Below are 17877 nucleotides of genomic sequence, written 5' to 3'. Positions count from 1 at the left end.
TAATATGGATGTAATCCATTCTTTAAAAGAAATCATTTCCACGAAGTAAAGCAATGGTAAATGTGGTCCCTTCTTCAGAAATAGGCGTTAGCTCGAAATAATGCAAATATGAATCAATTGAGAATGATAATAAGGATTAATGTGCTCTCTTATTTTGATGCCAATTTAGCTAGAATAAGGAAAAAAAATATAAGCAGTATGTATTGAATGTATAATATTTTATCGAAAAACATTTTGCCGAATTCATTTACTCAGAATAGCATTAGGCCTTTATTCTAGATTGTTCTAAAAATTGGCTTTTTCTTGGATAAGTGTAGCGTAGCATAGTAGCAGTTTTGAAACATATAATTGCTCCATATCAATCCTTTATTATATCTGGAAAGCGCGCTCCTATAGTGAACGAATTATCTCCTCTTCTTGCCTTATTATGGATAGTTGTTTTCTCTCGAGACGTTTTATACTGGATAGACGAGTGTATATAAAGAAGGCATTATCTCCTCCATTAGCATTACATCGGGTAGACGGGATCATTTAAAGAAGGCACTGTCTCATTGAATAACTTTATTTCAGACAAACGAGTTCATTTCAAGAAGGGACTATCTATCCTCTTTGCCTTATACAGGGCAAATGTGTTCATTTAAGGAAGACAATTGTCAATTCCTTTTGCCTTAAACCGGGCAGATAAATTCATCATACCAAGGATACTAATACATTTAAAGAAAGCAATATCTCTTCACTTCGCCTTGGACTGTTTTTCAACTTAGTTCTACTAGCATTTCCACAGTTATTGAAAGCTTTCCCGTGCCTGCCAGTTGCATGAATGTGTTGTGTGGCAAGTGCAATGGACACACTGTGCACAGACTTCTCGCCGCACTCAAAAAGAAGAGAGAAGTATTCGGGGAAATGCTACATTCGGGGAATTGTTTCATTCGGGGAATTGTTACACTCGGGGAAATGTTACATTCGGGGAATTGTTATTCGGAGAAATTGCATTCGGGGAAATTGCATTCGGGGAATTGGTTTTCGGGGAATTGTCGTTCAATCGTTCCCTTGTCCTCAAGGTTTCGAAGAATTTTTACTATGTCCTTAAGACTAGAGAGCTACGCTTCTTTCTCTCGAAGTTTGCATGTTTCGGTATCATAATTTGAATCTATTGAATTTTGCGAATTAAAACTCACTAGAAAATATTGTATGTTTAACAAACATTGCATCTGCCTACAATCAACTACCAGTAAAACACTCTAAAACCATATCAAAAAACATAAGCACTAAACAAAATTGCTGTCCATGGATGAGCTTTAGTCTGTGATTCTTGATGAAACTAAAAAACAATTATATCAAAAGAGTCAAAAGAAATCCCAACAATCAGCATCTGAAAGATCGTTTGAAGCATATCTCCAAGAAAGTAATCACGTGAAAGCAAAAGTCCAAAAAAACGTATTATGGCAATCTTTTGAGTAACACTCCTCATTTGAAGCTTTTGAAAAAAAAAATCATAACTTTGGAAAAACTTCATCAAATGACAATATAGTTCTTTTCGAAAATGGGGTAAACATTTAAGATAATCACCAAATTTGTGAAAAATTCAACAGCTATCTCACGAGTGTAGGGCAACAACTTGCTAGTAGTATTAATATTACTGCAGATAATCCATTGTCAAATTTACGCCATGTTTCGAGCTCTATTTTCTTAAATCCAGCTTCAGCTAATGAGGTGACCAATATCCAATATTGTGACCAATTGAATCTGCTACTTAAATTCGGGGCAGAAAATGAGCTTTTTTGGCGCTTGATGCGATTTGGCGGAATTCCAGCCATATTTTCTTTTTTGAACGATTGTATTGAGCTGTATCAATATATTATGTACTAATATATTATTTTAGTTTCCCACCAAATATTTTATGCAACGTAGAATTTTACGTTCGGAAAATGCATTATTCCTAATAAGAGTTTGATGCAGTGCGCATTTTGTTTATTTAGCAAGCGTAACCATATAATACTTATTTCGAAGCGACAATAATTATAATCTTTCCACGTTAACGTAAACGTCATTATACGTCATACACAAATAATATGAGATAGAATCAAATTTGAATGATATCGAGCATATTCCCATCAAGCAAGGTCCAACCAAAAACTCTATCCCTACCACTGCCCACTGAACCATGTTGGTAGAATTAATAGCCAAGCCTATGCTCGTAGTCTTCTGTGAGATTAAAGCACATAAAAGCATTGGCGTAACTAAGAAAAAATTCTAGGGGGGGGCTAAAATATTTTAAATTTCCAATTTTTTTTTTTATTTAAAAACTATATGCTATATGGTTCAGAAAATTCAGGTGAAACTTACGTGTCCGGTGAATTCTATCCAAAACTCAGGTAGAACTTATCTGATTTTCACGTAGACTGAAAATTCTATCGAAAAATCAAGTAAAAGCTGCTTTTCAGGTGGAAACAACGTGCATTTTTTTTTGGATGTACTATTTTTGCTTTGATTGCTTATCAAGCAGCTCTTTCTACACATCTATATACGACTTGAATATTAAAAATGATGTTCATCGACGGTCAGCCCTCATAACATACAAAATCTGGAATTCTCGAAAATAACCAAGAAAAAAATCTGATATGTTTTGGAAGTCCTCCCGAATAAACGCTAAGTTTCCTCTCATTTAAAGGTTAGCTACTCAAGCCCAGCGTGTTCACCAGCAATTCAAAATGGTCAGAAAATAATGGCAAAATCCCTAGAACACTTTCTTAGACAAATCTGCAGACAGAAAGTTAGTTTTTTTTCTGATAGATTGTTACTATTATTTATTCAACCAGCATTGAATCAGCATGCATTCACTGTTCCTACTCCAACTTCCTAGGGTTGAGAATCAAAGGAACGTAAAATCCTTCGTTTTTAGCGTTATTTTTGCAAGATATAGCAATTGTTCGAAATTAAAAAACTATAGGAAATTCGATGTACTACACTAATGCAAAGTAGCAAAAAATTCTAGGAGGGGCTAATTAAATCCTAGGTGGGGCTAAAGCCCTCCTAGCCCCCCTGTAGTTACGCCAATGCATAAAAGTCTCCACTTCTGACCTGCGATTGATTTCAACGACGTGTATGTCGTCCATATAGCCCATGAGCTCATGCGACCGTGTGGTAGAATGTCGGCCTGCTAGATATTTTAATTGTACTTACGAGTGCAATGTTGAGCAGCAAAGTTCAATGTGCACCGATGTGAGAAATTGATTTTGCATCATGTTCAGACATGTTCATTTGCCATAGTTTTGATTTTCAATGACTCATACGTTATTTGGAAAATAATAATATGTTGTAAACCTTAGAGATACCTCCGATCATTCACAGAATAAATGTCTGATTTTAAGTTTGGCTGAAAATCTGCATTTTACTCCTCGCCGAAGAAAGGTGGCTCGAATATTCTTAGCAGCTTTTTAGATACGATGGACTAACAGAATTTGTAATTGTAATTCTCGTTCTGTTTTTTTTTATGTCAGAATTTTCCTCAGGAAAGTATAAATCCTCATTTAGAATTGACGTCTAACAATTTTGTAATGTAAAATGCTATTGAGATTCTATTTTACGATGTACCATGCTCCTCCATGATTCGGCATCCGAAGAATATCATCACGCTTTAGCGTGGAAATTGTAATTTGACTAATCCAAGCCACGAAGGTCCTAATGAAATATTAATAGGGGAAGTGTACCGGTTTTGGCCACCTAAGTGCCTAATTTGGCCAACCCCGAAAAATACATATTTTCCAAAAAACTATCGGTCATTTCCCACAGCATTAAAGCGTAAAGGATATATCTCCTGTTACAGCTGATAAAACCCTAGGAAAATGCTTTATTTTCGGAGTTATGCGAGAAATTGGCCAAATTAGGAACATGGCCAAAACCGGTACAGTTACTATATTATCAAAACTTTGACCGCATGAGAGTTTATTAATAAAATTTACTATAAAGTATGAAAGGGAAGAGGCCCCAAAACACCCCTTCGAGGCAAAATGCCTTTTGGGTATTCCCTAATATTCACCGTCATTGAGATGCCCGTAACAAAACTAAATCTAAAATAGGTTAGGTTAGGCGAAAATTTGAAAATAATAGATAGGAAGGAAGAAAAGATCGAAACTTTCCACATTTTTATGAAGCATCTATCATTTCGGCCTACTGGGACTAACCTTCAATGTACTACTCGTCTCCACGCACTATTCACACCACTCACCAGAAAGCTGATTCGCCGACGCGTGGTGCTTTCTTCCCTAAGAGCTTCCAGCTAAAAGGCGTTTTGCCTCATGAGTGTTCCGGCCACAAAATAACACAACTTTTTTGAAATGTGAATAAAATTTTCAACAATTTTAAGATGGCATCAGCTAGCTATATTGTTAAACTGTTGCCAATGAGAATCATTACAGCTAAGACTTTAGAGCAGTCTTTGCATAGCTAGTGCATATGCCCCCCTTCTCGCTACGTTCATGTGTTTACAATATTATAATTGACACAAAAATCAAATGGGAAGAATATAATATATCAGGAAGCATTTGATTTTTTTTTCATTTTCAGAAGTTATCGTGATTTGTTAACTGATAACAATCGGGTGGAGGTGCATTGATTGCTGTAAATACCGCATTTGTGGGTACTGATGAGACCACATTCCCAATATTAGCCGAACTCTCGCAATCTATTTTTGATACTCATCCTACTCGGTTGACATTGTATAAAACAATACATCCTTCACGTTGGTTCTAAAAATAGATTGCAAGAGTTCGGCCATGTGCCTGATGTTTGGAATTTCGTCTTATCATTACTCACTGATCTGCGGAAGACGATGGAGGTCCTTCGTAGCTTAGTAAAAGGAAAGTAGCTTAGGAAAGCACCCATCAAGCGTACTGGGGTTGTGGGATCAAAACCCACCAGAGGAAGTGGTTACCCTGCAATATTTTTTTTTGAACCATGGGCGTAGCCATGACTTCGAGTAGGGAGGGCCAACTTTTTAGGATCTTTTGAATCGTATATACAAAAATGCGGCATTGGAACTATTCCATATTGTGAACCTACAACAAAACTTATAAATATTAGAGCATGGGTACCATTTCAATTTAGAACCACAAACTAAACAATTCATTTTCATTTATTTAGTTTACATCTAAACAGATAACACTGAATCAACTATTTGACGCCACAATACACGGTTCGAGGCCGCATCTCTTCATCCTCGGATACGCCCCACGCTCGCCAAGTCGTTTTGCACCTGGTCTGCCCATCTCGCTCGCTGCGCTCCACACCGTCTCGTACCTGCCGGATCGGAAGCGAACACCATCTTTGCAGGGTTGCTGTCCGGCATTCTTGCAACATGTCCTGCCCATCGTACCCTTCCGGCTTTAGCTACCTTCTGGATACTGGATTCGCCGTAGAGCTGGGCGAGCTCATGGTTCATTCTTCGCCGCCACACACCGTCTTCTTGCACACCGCCAAAGATGGTCCTAAGCACCCTTCTCTCGAATACTCCGAGTGCTTGCAAGTCCTCCTCGAGCATTGTCCATGTTTCATGTCCGTAGAGGACAACCGGTCTTATAAGCGTCTTGTACATGACACATTTGGTGCGGTGGCGAATCTTTTTCGACCGCAGTTTCTTCTGGAGCCCGTAGTAGGCCCGACTTCCACAGATGATGCGCCTTCGTATTTCACGACTAACGTTGTTGTCAGCCGTTAGCAAGGATCCGAGGTAGACCAATTCCTCGACCACCTCGAAGGTATCCCCGTCTATCGACAAACTAAACAAACCTTTGGTTTAATGCCTGTCTAGCTATATAGCATCAGTCAAAGTCTGTGATTGAAAAAAAAAAACAAAAATAGAATAAATCTGTCGGAATTTGGGTCTACGAGTATACAATTAATATGTTGTAGCTCAGAAAAGGTTGCTGTTTGAACCAAATTACTCCTGATTGGTCTGATTTTTCAAAAATATGTTTGGACTGGACACCATTTTTCATGATTTGAAATCTAAATGATTTACATAAAATGCAAAGGAGTCATCCATTCAATGACCATTCTAGAGTTGCTAATGAAAATATGTAACTTCTTAGAAGAGATTGTTAGAAGAATCTTGAAATCCTGGACTATATGAAAATTCAGGAGAAATCTAGTAGATTCTTAAGAGAATCTTAAAATTTTATCGCGGGATTTTTGATCCCAGGAATTTATTTTTTATTTGTTAAATTACTTTATTATGATGATTTTGATCCCAAGAAGAATACATTTGAGCTCCAAGTAAGGTTTAAGAACACAGAAAAAACACAACTTCATATATTAGCAAAATCATTTATTTAAATCCAAATTTAAAAATGGAATAATTTTTGGAACAAAGTAGCTTAAGTTTGATTGACCCCCCGTGCTGGTGATCTAATTTGTTAGGTCATATTGGCGAACCTGTCACGTTAGAATGTAAGTCAATGTAGGGAGGGGGAGGTAATCATAAAGCAAAAATTCTCCCACTGCAACCGAAATATTTCTTCACTTGCCACGAGTTCATATGGAATTAATTGGAATTTTGGGGTTAGATTCGAGGGTAGAGGTTCGTCTTGCTTGATTAAAGAATTGACCAATGTCATAGGAAAGAAATTGGTGGAATTTTAATTGGATGTAGGAAACGAGCTTTTCGTTCATTTCCAATTCTAGCAGTTACTGCTAGATTAGACAAATTAAAGGTATAGGTGTGATGATCCGCATCGGATTTTGTTGGCAATGTTGTTGAGAATGCCCTCTCTGGCTCAACCGAAGTTGGACAAATGGTTCTAAGAGCGTCGAAAATCAGTGTCAAAAACTTACCCTCAGTCCCTCCAGATCCATAGTAGGAGAATACTGTTTTGGCTCAAATCCCAAACATGACTCATATTCCGAACACTGGCGGTTTTGGCACCCTAAAACTAAAAATTCCATCGGTTTTCAGTTCTGATGATCAAGATTACAAATGAATTCAAGATCCTTTAGAGAGGATTTAAACGAATAAAGCCAAAATGGCCATTAAAAACAGAGTATTCGAAATTTGAGTCAAAACGGTACTATACGGATTGCTTGCAAGGATCGTGGCGCCAACGTAGTTGCTTGGATTCGTTCTTTGAGAGCATCGAATAAGTTGGCGGCAATATCTATGGCTTGATTTGATAATTGTTCCAACATAAATTGGAGCGTCACGTCGACCATACACAGAGTACAGAACTCACGGTAGAGAAGTTCCACAGCAGCCTGAACAGGTTCGAGGGCTTCAATTTTTCCACCTACCACCAAAAAATCATCATCACTGAAGTTCAATTCGGATTGATGCCTCAAATCGATCAGTTTTATGAATGGGCCACCATAGAACCGTTTAAGCATGGATAATATGCTCTTGGTATCAGCCACCAATACAAGTTTTTTTTCCTAATTCAGAACGGACATATTTTTGCATCCAATAATTTTTCACTCAGGAAGAGATCTACTATGGCACGTACTCGGTATTTTCGGTATTCAAAATTGGTCGGTTATACCGGTATTATCGGTTTCGGTACTAGCGTTTAGACCCTCCTTAAATATCAATATACTTTTACACTATTTACTGCTACTAAGAAACAGGCAGCTTATTATATAGCAATTCTATATTTAGAATCTTGCTTGTTGGCAACAAGATTGTGATTTGCAAAGATATTAAGCAATTTTATTAACGAAATTATACAATGGAAAATGGAAGAGGACCAGAGATCAAACCCTTGTAAATAAGTAGTAACATAAAGCCACCAAGCCCAAGGTGGCATATATTTTTGGTAGTAGATACTAAAGCATGCATCATGTCTTTTGCGACCCGTCAATGATCAGCACATTACGAGGTGGCAATGTCCCAGGGAAATGCAATGCCAATGAATATGAGAAGAAGATTTAATTTAACGTCAAATGCCATACAGCGTAAGGCAGAATAACATTTTCAAGTATATTGTTTGAACATGAGGCGACCCATAATCCCACAATTTCGTTAATCAAACCAAGGCTGTTAGCGGGAGAACATCTTCAGAGCCTCCTCCACGCTTAGTGATATTTTAATAGTATCGTAGATCGTAGATCCAACCATTTTCCCATCGGTTTCTGCACACTCTAAAACCAAAGCGTGTTTTGCTATGCCTATCTGAAATGTGTGTTACTTACATACTTCTGCTTCATCCATTCAGTTAAAGTACCAATTGAATAAAAAACAGCCAATTCGAAAGTATATTTCCTAGTGATTGTCGGATGTTTTACTTCTTCCTCTGAGCTTTTGGAAGCATCTAAATCAATAATTACGTCCAACATTATGCAGGCAGGAAGAAAAGTTGATGGGTTATTTGCTGTGGATTTTTCTTGCCATTCCTGAACTGCCCATGATCGCATATTTGTAACATTTGCATTTTGGTTGATTTTGTAAATCGTTTGTCAATCGTCCCCACAAACTCAATCATTTCTAACTTACCATAGATAAGCAAGATAGTAAAGCATATTTTACTGTTGTGGGACTAGATGCAGTAAATTGCGCTTTCTGAACGATAAACAAAAATGCGAGTCAACCGTCTAAGACGAATTAAGTACTCTCCATTTAATTCCACCAGTTAATTTTCGTTATCTTTGCAGATACGTATTTCGACCACAACTGTGTGGTCGTCTTCAGTGTCTCGTATTTGACTCGACTCGAAACAATCGCAACTTACACTATTTTTACTACGCTAGGTACCTAATCTTATCTTATTTGTCTACTTTATTTACCTATACAGTAAATTACTTTATTGCTTAGGTAGAAACTTGAAGAGCCAAGAGCTGCCATTTCCCTGATCCTTATTCAACAGCGCTGTTTGTGCCTGTCGGTGGATTTCCAAACTCTCAGCTACATCGAGTTTCCATGGGGGAAGAGACATTTCTTAAGATTTTAATATTTGATGCCGTAATTGGGTGATTTTCCTTATACACATGCTCTGCTACCTTAGATCTAAATTCGTAATGTAATTCCTTATTGTTTTCTCTTTTCGCCTTACTCACTTCCGCCTTATGTTCCTTGAACCTTATATCTAATGATCTTTTTGTTTGGCCTACATAGATTTTTTCACATTGGGAACAACTTATTTTATAAACGCCTGCCTGCCTTATTCAACATTTCTACTTTATCCTTCGTTGAACCCAATAGAGACTTGAGTTGGTTGCTTCTACTGGAGAATACTAGATCGATGCCGAATTTCCTTAGTCGAGGGCGTAGCTGATTGGTGATGTGTTTATCATATGGGACCGAAACTCTTTTTAGCGGCTCCTCGATAGGTGTCAGCGTTGTATGTCTATTTCGTCGTAGGGTCTTTCCTTCTTGTTGATGATCGCTCGTATAGTCCTCTCCTGGTATCCGTTGATCTTCGCTGTTTCCAAGATGTATTGTAGTTCCTTCGTTTTTCCTTCTTCGCGCTCAGGGGTTATCGTCTGCATCCTGTGGATCATGCGATGAAATGCTGCCATTTTATGTTGGTACGAATGGTTCGATGTATATGGGATGACTCTCATGGTGTTCGTGGGTTGCCTGTAGATTTCGAGGCCCAATGTTTTATTTGCTTCCCTGATGACTAGTAGATCCAAGAAGGGTAGTTTACCTTTTTTTTCCTCTTCGAAGGTAAATTTGATGTCCTTATGCACGTTGTTTATCGCTTCCAAAATCCTGGGTAGATCCTTTCGGTTGATGATGCTGAAAATGTCGTCGACGTATCTCCACCACTTCTGGGGTAGTATTCCTTGTTCTTGTAGGTTATTCTCCAGATTCGCCATGAACAGTTCGCACAAAAACGGTGATAGCGGATTTCCCATCGGTGCTCCTTTCGTCTGTTTGTAGTAGTTGCCACGAAATGTGAAGTAGTTCTCCGTCATGCATAGCCTTGTCAGATTTAGGTACATCTTCACCTTTCCTCGCCATGTTGTTTCCGTCCTTTGTGTTAGAGTGTGCGAGTGTTCCAAATATGCGATCATGGGCAGTGAAGAAGGTAGCCAAAATATTTATTTGCTGAGTCAGTTCTAGATCCGTTGGTTTTACTCTACATTACTTGACATGCGTTCGGATAATTTCTGGGTTTACAAACGTCCAAAACAACGACGACTGGTTTATAATCGATTGTATGCTGTCAACGCACGTCTCATATGTTGTTGTTACCAAGTCGTTGTACCTTCAATGAGATGAACTGCCCTTTTGTTCAAAGTTCAAATTAGATCGGTCACTGAAAAAAGATGACTTAGCACACATTTATCGAGTATCATGAAAACATGTAGATGTAATTCCATCCGTGAAATCGTTGAACTGGGCCAAGTCGATCGAGGAGTGACATCGCATTTCCTTAAGTTCGTATCCCATGGCTTCTGTTCGCATGTTGCTGCGGCTGGGTAATTAGTACATTGCGTGTTAATTCTTAAAACGAACGGTTTAAGATATGCATCTGCTCAATAACGTCGGTTGTGGATCGAACAGCTTTTCTTATGATGATTTGATCCAGTTCATCAGAACATTTTCGGGTCCGACGATTTGATGAACAGCCAAGACGTTTTGGTGAACACAGAATTCACGCGTAAAATTTTTTTTTTAAATTTAAAATTTTAAGAAATTTCATCAATTATTTATGTGAATAATGCACGCAAAAAAGCGTTTCCGAATTCGTGAACTAGCAAAAATACACCGTGATTTAACTCATGGATTCAGAACTCCAGTCACGTTTTCCAGAACGTTCCAAAAACGTGACTGTTGTTCCCGAAAAATACACTGTGAACTCGTTAGTTCACGAATTTATGAATGCTTTTTTTGCCTGTGAAAGCTGTAATATAAAATATAGAATTAACTTTGAAAACCATATTTCATCATTGTTTATATTTACATATTTTTGATTAAAGTAAAGCATTCAATTCAAACGTCAACTAAAAAAAAGCGCCATGTCATCAAGAAAAAACAATTTTCATGATTCAAATAACATTATGTCTTTCTGAAAGGATTAATTGATCTGCCAAGTCGCAACAGACCTGAATCTGGCCATTAAAAGGCTTTGAATCTGCTCTAATCTCAATTACATACGCCCATGATTTCGGCCGGGAAAATTCGAACCCGCCTCCTGGTGGAAGAAATCCCAGCACAATTCTCGCATGAACGAAGATAAATCATCATTACAGCAGAACAATCTCGGCTCGTCCATTTCCAGCAGGCCGAACACGGCCGGGCTAATTCCGGACCAACTTATCCTGGCGTCATCGTCATCACCATTCATTTCGTCCTCCATCGCCGGCCATCTTCCATCAGCCCGTGTTTACCCTCGGATTCGACCCGGCATCAACGCTCTCCGGCCGGTCAGTGTCCCGGTGGAGACGGGTAGGATCATGTACAAGATTTACATCATATCAAAAATGCGATAAAATATTCGTAAATGGGGGGATTGTATGAGAAGTGTGTGTATGTAACAGAGCGGCCTAGTTTCCAGCTTCAGTCTCTACAATGCCGCTCTCCATGTTAGTTATGGGAAATAGTCAGGACGGCCGGTCAGCAAATCTTTACACGCTGGAATTGCTGCTGCTGCTGCTGCTACTGATGCTGAAACGACAAGTCCGCAGTTGTCCATTTGTCCCGCCTTTTCTCTTTCTCACCTCGTCTCTGGGAAAGAGGGGGGGACCTTGCGTGATTTTGGCACCATCCACAAGAACATGAACTTCCGCAGCAGCTTGGAACCGGGAGCTGCGGTGTTTGGCAGCAGAAAGAGGATGATAAATAGGCTTTTCGCAGGATCTGGAGCCGGTCTGAGTGGGGAGCACGGAACCGCCGAACCGTTTGGCCGGGAAGCGTATGCGGCAGAGGTAATTATTTAACCCCAGCTATATGGCCAGAGAATGTCCGAAGCGTGGACAACCAGAAAAAAAAAAGAAAAAATACTCACTCATCACAAAACACCATTTAGCACGGAGTGTGGGCCACTCTGCGGCAGCATCGAGATCAGAATGTATGTGCTGGCATATGTGTGCATAGGGTCAATGTGTGATGTGGCGTATCAGAATTTTCCTCTATTCACCCCTATTTGGGTACATGCTACATATGTGCTTCTTCTGATGACCTGTTTTACACTAAATGTGTGAAAGGTTCTAGCATGACATTTGATGGAAAGTTGAGGGTTTTCCTATACCGGGGACAGCGGTGGCTTTGAAACTATTGTTGATATTTGATGTTGGTACTAAAATCAGAGTAACCGTCAACACTACTGAAGGTATGTCGGGGTTCAAGGGCGCGTTTAACGAGTTGATGATTTCTCAATTATCCCACTAAGATAATTATGCCAAGATACTTAAATAAAATACTGTCGAAAACGCATTGATGTGATTGACTGTATCGAAAATAAGTTATCCATTTTCAAAGTGTTACTCCTCAGAAGCTCATTAAGGTATTGGTTTGTTTTACCCTGCATTCGATGTATGCGTGTGTTAAGTATAAAATCCGAATTAGTTTGTTTGATGAAAATTTGTTGTTTCCGATGTATCGCAAATTGAAAGCGATATTGAAATTCTAGTTTTGGACACATGGCTTCGTAAGAAGAGCATCGAGATGAATAAATTTACCATTCGTTTCGCTATCCACCCCACAAAGGTAGAAATTCATGGTCAATAAACTTAGGGAATACTACACGTTCGCTAACCTGTTGGAAAAACAGAAGAAAATCAAAATCAAGTGACCGGAATTTGGACCAGAAAGTAATCATGTTATAAAACGAGCCAATTTTATGCCAATTTGTGACCAGGAAGAAGAATGCTTGAATAAATGTTGAACCGTTCCCCTATATTGCTAGACAATTTTTAATAAATTTTCAAAAATTATTCGATTTTATTCGGATGTATTTGCGAAAATATTGTGAATAACTTATTTTCGATACAGTCCTTAATGTGATGTGATGAATAAATTTCAATCATTTAGTATGTAGCCCATGAAATCAAAAGTGACGATAGGATTTCAAGCGCCATATCCAGTGGAATTCGAACATGGAACTGTACAACAAAACTGTAGATAAAAATAAGTACTATAAAACCACCATACAACTCCTTTAAAAATTCTGCTTCTGCAATGAGTTTTTGACAAACTAGTAAAACTCAGATTAAAGGGTTTGCAACCATCCCTTAAAAATGGGCAGTATTATTAAAAATGTTTTTAGATGACATTTCGTAATGCCGATTATGAATGAATATAGTGGAAATAAAAATGCAACTGAAACGAATATAGATTTTCTCAATCAGAAAAGCAAACGTAGTCAATAGCAGCGCCGTTGGCGAATTCTTCGAACCATTCAAACGAAAAGTAATTTCAAGCGTGCAAGCAACGAGTACAGAAAGCTTAATACTGCTCTTTACAAAGCGCATGTCTTAAGAGTTGGTTTACGCCGGGACCCGAAATCTTTCTGGAACTTTGTAAACAATAAGATCTTTTCAACGCATTTATGCAAACTTTGTGTTATTTGGTAGTCCAAAATGTCGCAAATGAATTTCCTGTGAGTAATCATATAAAAGTATTACAGAGAACACGTAATAAAGCTTTTTTGAAAAGTTGTGAAAAAAATTGATTTCGACAAGTGCTTGGGCAAAACGCCCCACCGTAACCAAAGATTTTTCATATCCCATCATTAGTATTTTATCTGTCCCATAATAAAAACGGTTACAAACCCCTATGTACTTGATATTAAAAAAAACAACATAAGTCCATTTAAGCTGGTTGAATTATATTTCGATAGATTTCATTTAATTTGGAAGCGACTACTACTGACCTCGCCGCGCTTTTGTCCACTTGGTAAGGGCATATCGTCCTGCCTACATTGGGGTGCTTTGACCAGTGAAACATATTTTCGAAAAACGTTACTTTTTTGGATGCAATAACTGGAAGCAACTTTATGTCATATTAACCACTGAGAAAAGTTATTTTGATGCCTAACTGAGTGTTCCAGTACAAATTTTGCGTACAGTACGGCAGCGTCGCTCTATAGGGGAAGGAGAGGCAATATGCCCTAGCTAAGCAAATACTGCTTTAATGCCTTAGCTGTTACGATTTTCATAGGTATTTTTACTGTGGACAGTGCGTGGAGACGTCTAGTACATTGTAGGTTAGTTGCCTTAGTGCGTTTTGCCTTGCCAAAATGTTAGATGTTTCATCAGAACGTGAAAAATTTCGGTTTTCCCAACTTTTTTTGACACTTTTTTTCCTAACCTACATAATTTTATGTCTAGTTTTGTTACGGATATGTCAAATACGGTAAATATGAGGGAATAACCAAAAGGTCTTTGAGCTCGGGGAGGCGTTTTGGGGCCTCTTTCCCTAATGTTGAGCAACCACACATGACATGTTACATCAGATCTTAAACTCAAATAGCCATGGTGATGCCTTTCTCGTGCGATATAAAATGAAATAATAAAAACACATTATATAGGTCAACATAGCACTTCATTATTTCCATCATTTCTCATTTTTGTATTAGCCTACATTTCAATGCATAGCAGCAATCTCCGAAAAAATTTTTCATCGATTTTAAATTTTTTTCTTAAGGGGAGACTCTTGACAAAAACAACTATATTTTGTTAATAACTCCGGAACGCAATGTCCGATCGGTCTAATTTTCAATGGGGTCTAACTAGGCCACAATCTGCGTCGAATGCTTGTTGCGAGAAAATCGAATAAATAATACTAAGTACAAAAAAGTTAGTCTCACATTTTTTATACACATACGCACACATACACACATACGCATACAGACATCACCTCAATTTGTCGAGCTGAGTCGATTGGTATATAACACTATGGGTCTTCGAGCTTTCTATAAAAAGTTCGGTTTTGGAGCGCTCCTGTAGCCTTTCCGTACATTTAGTATACGAGAAAAGCAAAAACTTCCACATTCGCATAGTATGATGGTCTTACAAATGTTTAACCTTCCTAGTGCATTGGGGTCCATTTCGACCCAAGCACATCCAAAACAACGCTGTAACTTTGTAACTTTCGGAAACTAAGATTCCCTGAGAAAATCAGCTTCCAGCGACATCTAGTTGAGGCGCCACAAAAAGGTTACACATTGTGCATTGGGGTCCATTTGTACCCAAGATTTCATCACGATCACAAAAACTCAAATTTCAACCGATTTTCGCAGCAAACTAAAGCTGTATGTCCCTATAACAAGCCCATGTGGTGATTCATCCAAATTGACCACTCTAGTCCCCAGGGAACATGCCGGGGAACCTATACTAAAAAGATACTCTTAGAGCTTCTCAATTTGGCACCTAATTTTCGAGTTTCGTGTTATCTATATAATAAAAATGAGTTGAGATTTCCTTCCTGACGATTTAACTCGCGAACGGGTTGACCGATTTGCCATATTTTTTCTTCAAAAAGTTGGTAAATTTAACGGGGAAATGTAAAAAATCATTTGAATACAATTTTGGGTCAGCTGTTGAGGAAAACAAAACAAACGCGCGGAAATTGATCTATTATTGAAATTGAATTGATCTATGAAATTGAATTAACTCGCGAACGGATTACCCGATTTGCAAGATTTTTCTCTAGTCGATTCGTTTTGGGACCCGCAAGATTTGTATATACGAAAAGTTGATGAATTTAACATGGAAATGTATAAAAAACATTAGAATACAATTTTGGGTCAGCTGTTGAGGAAAACAAAACAAACGCACGGAAATTGATCTAGAGTGCGGTGCTGCAAATAGTTTATTGTGACATTTGCAACACCCGGACAAAGCTGGGTTTCTTCGCTAGTGAAACATAAAATTGCTTGCAAAAATGTGCTTTGATGATCCCAACTGTATTTGCTATCTTGTATACGATATTTCTGTACAAATTTATCCCTCGAGCGGTCATCGGTAAACCCTCTGGAAGATCTGGAACATCCGTAAAAGTGGCCAATTGTCAAAGCTAAACCCAGAGCTTCGCAATTTTTTCTTAATCATTCATTCTGACAAACTAGTTTATTTGTTGACGCAGTAGCGCCCGTGGCAAGTGTTTATTTTTCAATCAAAATTATCAACGTCTGTTGTCTGTGATTATTTTTCATCAAATTCTGTGTCTGGTTGTCTAAGGTTGTCACTGGTTTTGTTTTCTGCATCTGATAAATAGTAAAAAAGAATTGAAGTGTCAACTATTTAATTTTTTGTGAGAATTTCCCCGCCTGCTTCGTTTGGTTGGCTAGTCATCGGATTATTATTATTATTATTACGGGTGTAATCAATAGTAAATGTCTTCTGTGACCTCCAAATGCCCCAGAAATGGTTGTCTGGAACATCCAGAACATCCGTAAAATAGACAATTCCAAAAGTTCATCCAAGAGCTTCGCGATTTTTTCGTAGCAATCCATCCTGACGAATTGTGGGTGCAATCAATAGTTTTTTGTGACCTCCAAAAACGGTCCTTCGGAAGATCTGGAACATCCGTAAAAATGGCCAATTCTTAAAGGTTGTCCCAGAGCGATTGTTTCGCAATAATCTATCCAGGCGAATTATGAATGTAATCAATAATAAAAATCTTCTGTGACATCCAAATGCTTCGGAAACGGTCCTTCCGAAGATCCGGAACATCCGTAAAATGGCCAATTCCAAAAGTTCATCTCAGAGCTTTGCGATTTTTTTGGTAACCATTCACTCTGGCAAATTGTGAGTGCAATCAATAGTGAAACTCTTCTGTGACCCCCAAATGTCTCAGAAAAGGTTCATCGGTAGATCTGGAACATCCGTAAAAATTGTCAATCCCAAAAGTTTATCCCAGAGCTTCACGATTGTTTCGTAATAATCTATTCTGGCAGGAAGTAATAATCTTGAGGAAGTTCTGGAAGAACTTCCAGGGGAGCCGCCGTCGCTGGCTAATAATGATGTATTACGCTAACTTTTGGAATTGGCCATTTTTTACGGATGCTCCGGATTTTACGAAGGACTTTTTATAATTGATAAGAAAATTATTTTAAACTTTTAGTGGAATGTCTTTACTTGTCATAAGACGACCCAAGTAACATTTTGAGTTTTATCATACTCTATTAGCAGTTTTGGAGAGCAAATTTTCAAGACTAGTAATAAAACTAAAATCTACATGACAACCTCTTGATGACCGCTATAAGATTATGATATGACTAAGTGGACCACTCTTGAGACCGTCTTCAAAACAAGTTCAAGGTTTCTCATAAGAGTTCCATAAAACCACTGTCAAAAAGGGAATTTTTTTTCCGTGGAGCTTTTTGTTATTGTTTTGAAGAAAAGAATAATCGTAGAAATGGAAGAAATAAAAAACAACATCACGGACATGGATGAAAAATAATGTTCAATTATTGGAAATTGGATGCCCAGAATTCGTTCGCGTGCATGCATTTTTTTCTGCGCAAAACAGGTAAGAAAATCAGTTTAATCAAGTGCGCCGTCGTAATACTGTGATTTACGGCCAATTAATTAGTGTAAATAATAAATCAATATGCTGCCATTTTTTTCTGGTGGCATTCCGATTTGCAAGGAAACATATCTCGTGCCTCAAATTTTGAAAATCATCTTGAAATGCAGCGATTACTACTAATGACAATGCATTTTGTAAAAGATTTACGCCGATACAAAATTATTTTTTCTACCAGCATGGATGCTACTACACTGTGGGCAATTTTGACGGCCAAAATAACATAACTTTCAAATACATTAAGTATTTTGCTTGAAGTTGCTGCAATCTGTTCCTTACGATCAGTTCTTCTTCACGATGCTTCTATATTCAAATGGAACTTGGCTGGTTTTTCAATTTGTGGTCAGTTAGCATATCCACAGTTATGCATTTTTCATACTATTGAAAGTTTTTGTATATCGAATCTTGGTCAT

The sequence above is a fragment of the Armigeres subalbatus genome, chromosome 2, assembly GCF_024139115.2.
Source record: "Armigeres subalbatus isolate Guangzhou_Male chromosome 2, GZ_Asu_2, whole genome shotgun sequence".
Lineage (NCBI taxonomy): Eukaryota > Metazoa > Arthropoda > Insecta > Diptera > Culicidae > Armigeres > Armigeres subalbatus.
The sequence above is the reverse complement of the archived record's forward strand: the minus strand, read 5'-3'. Positions refer to the sequence as shown.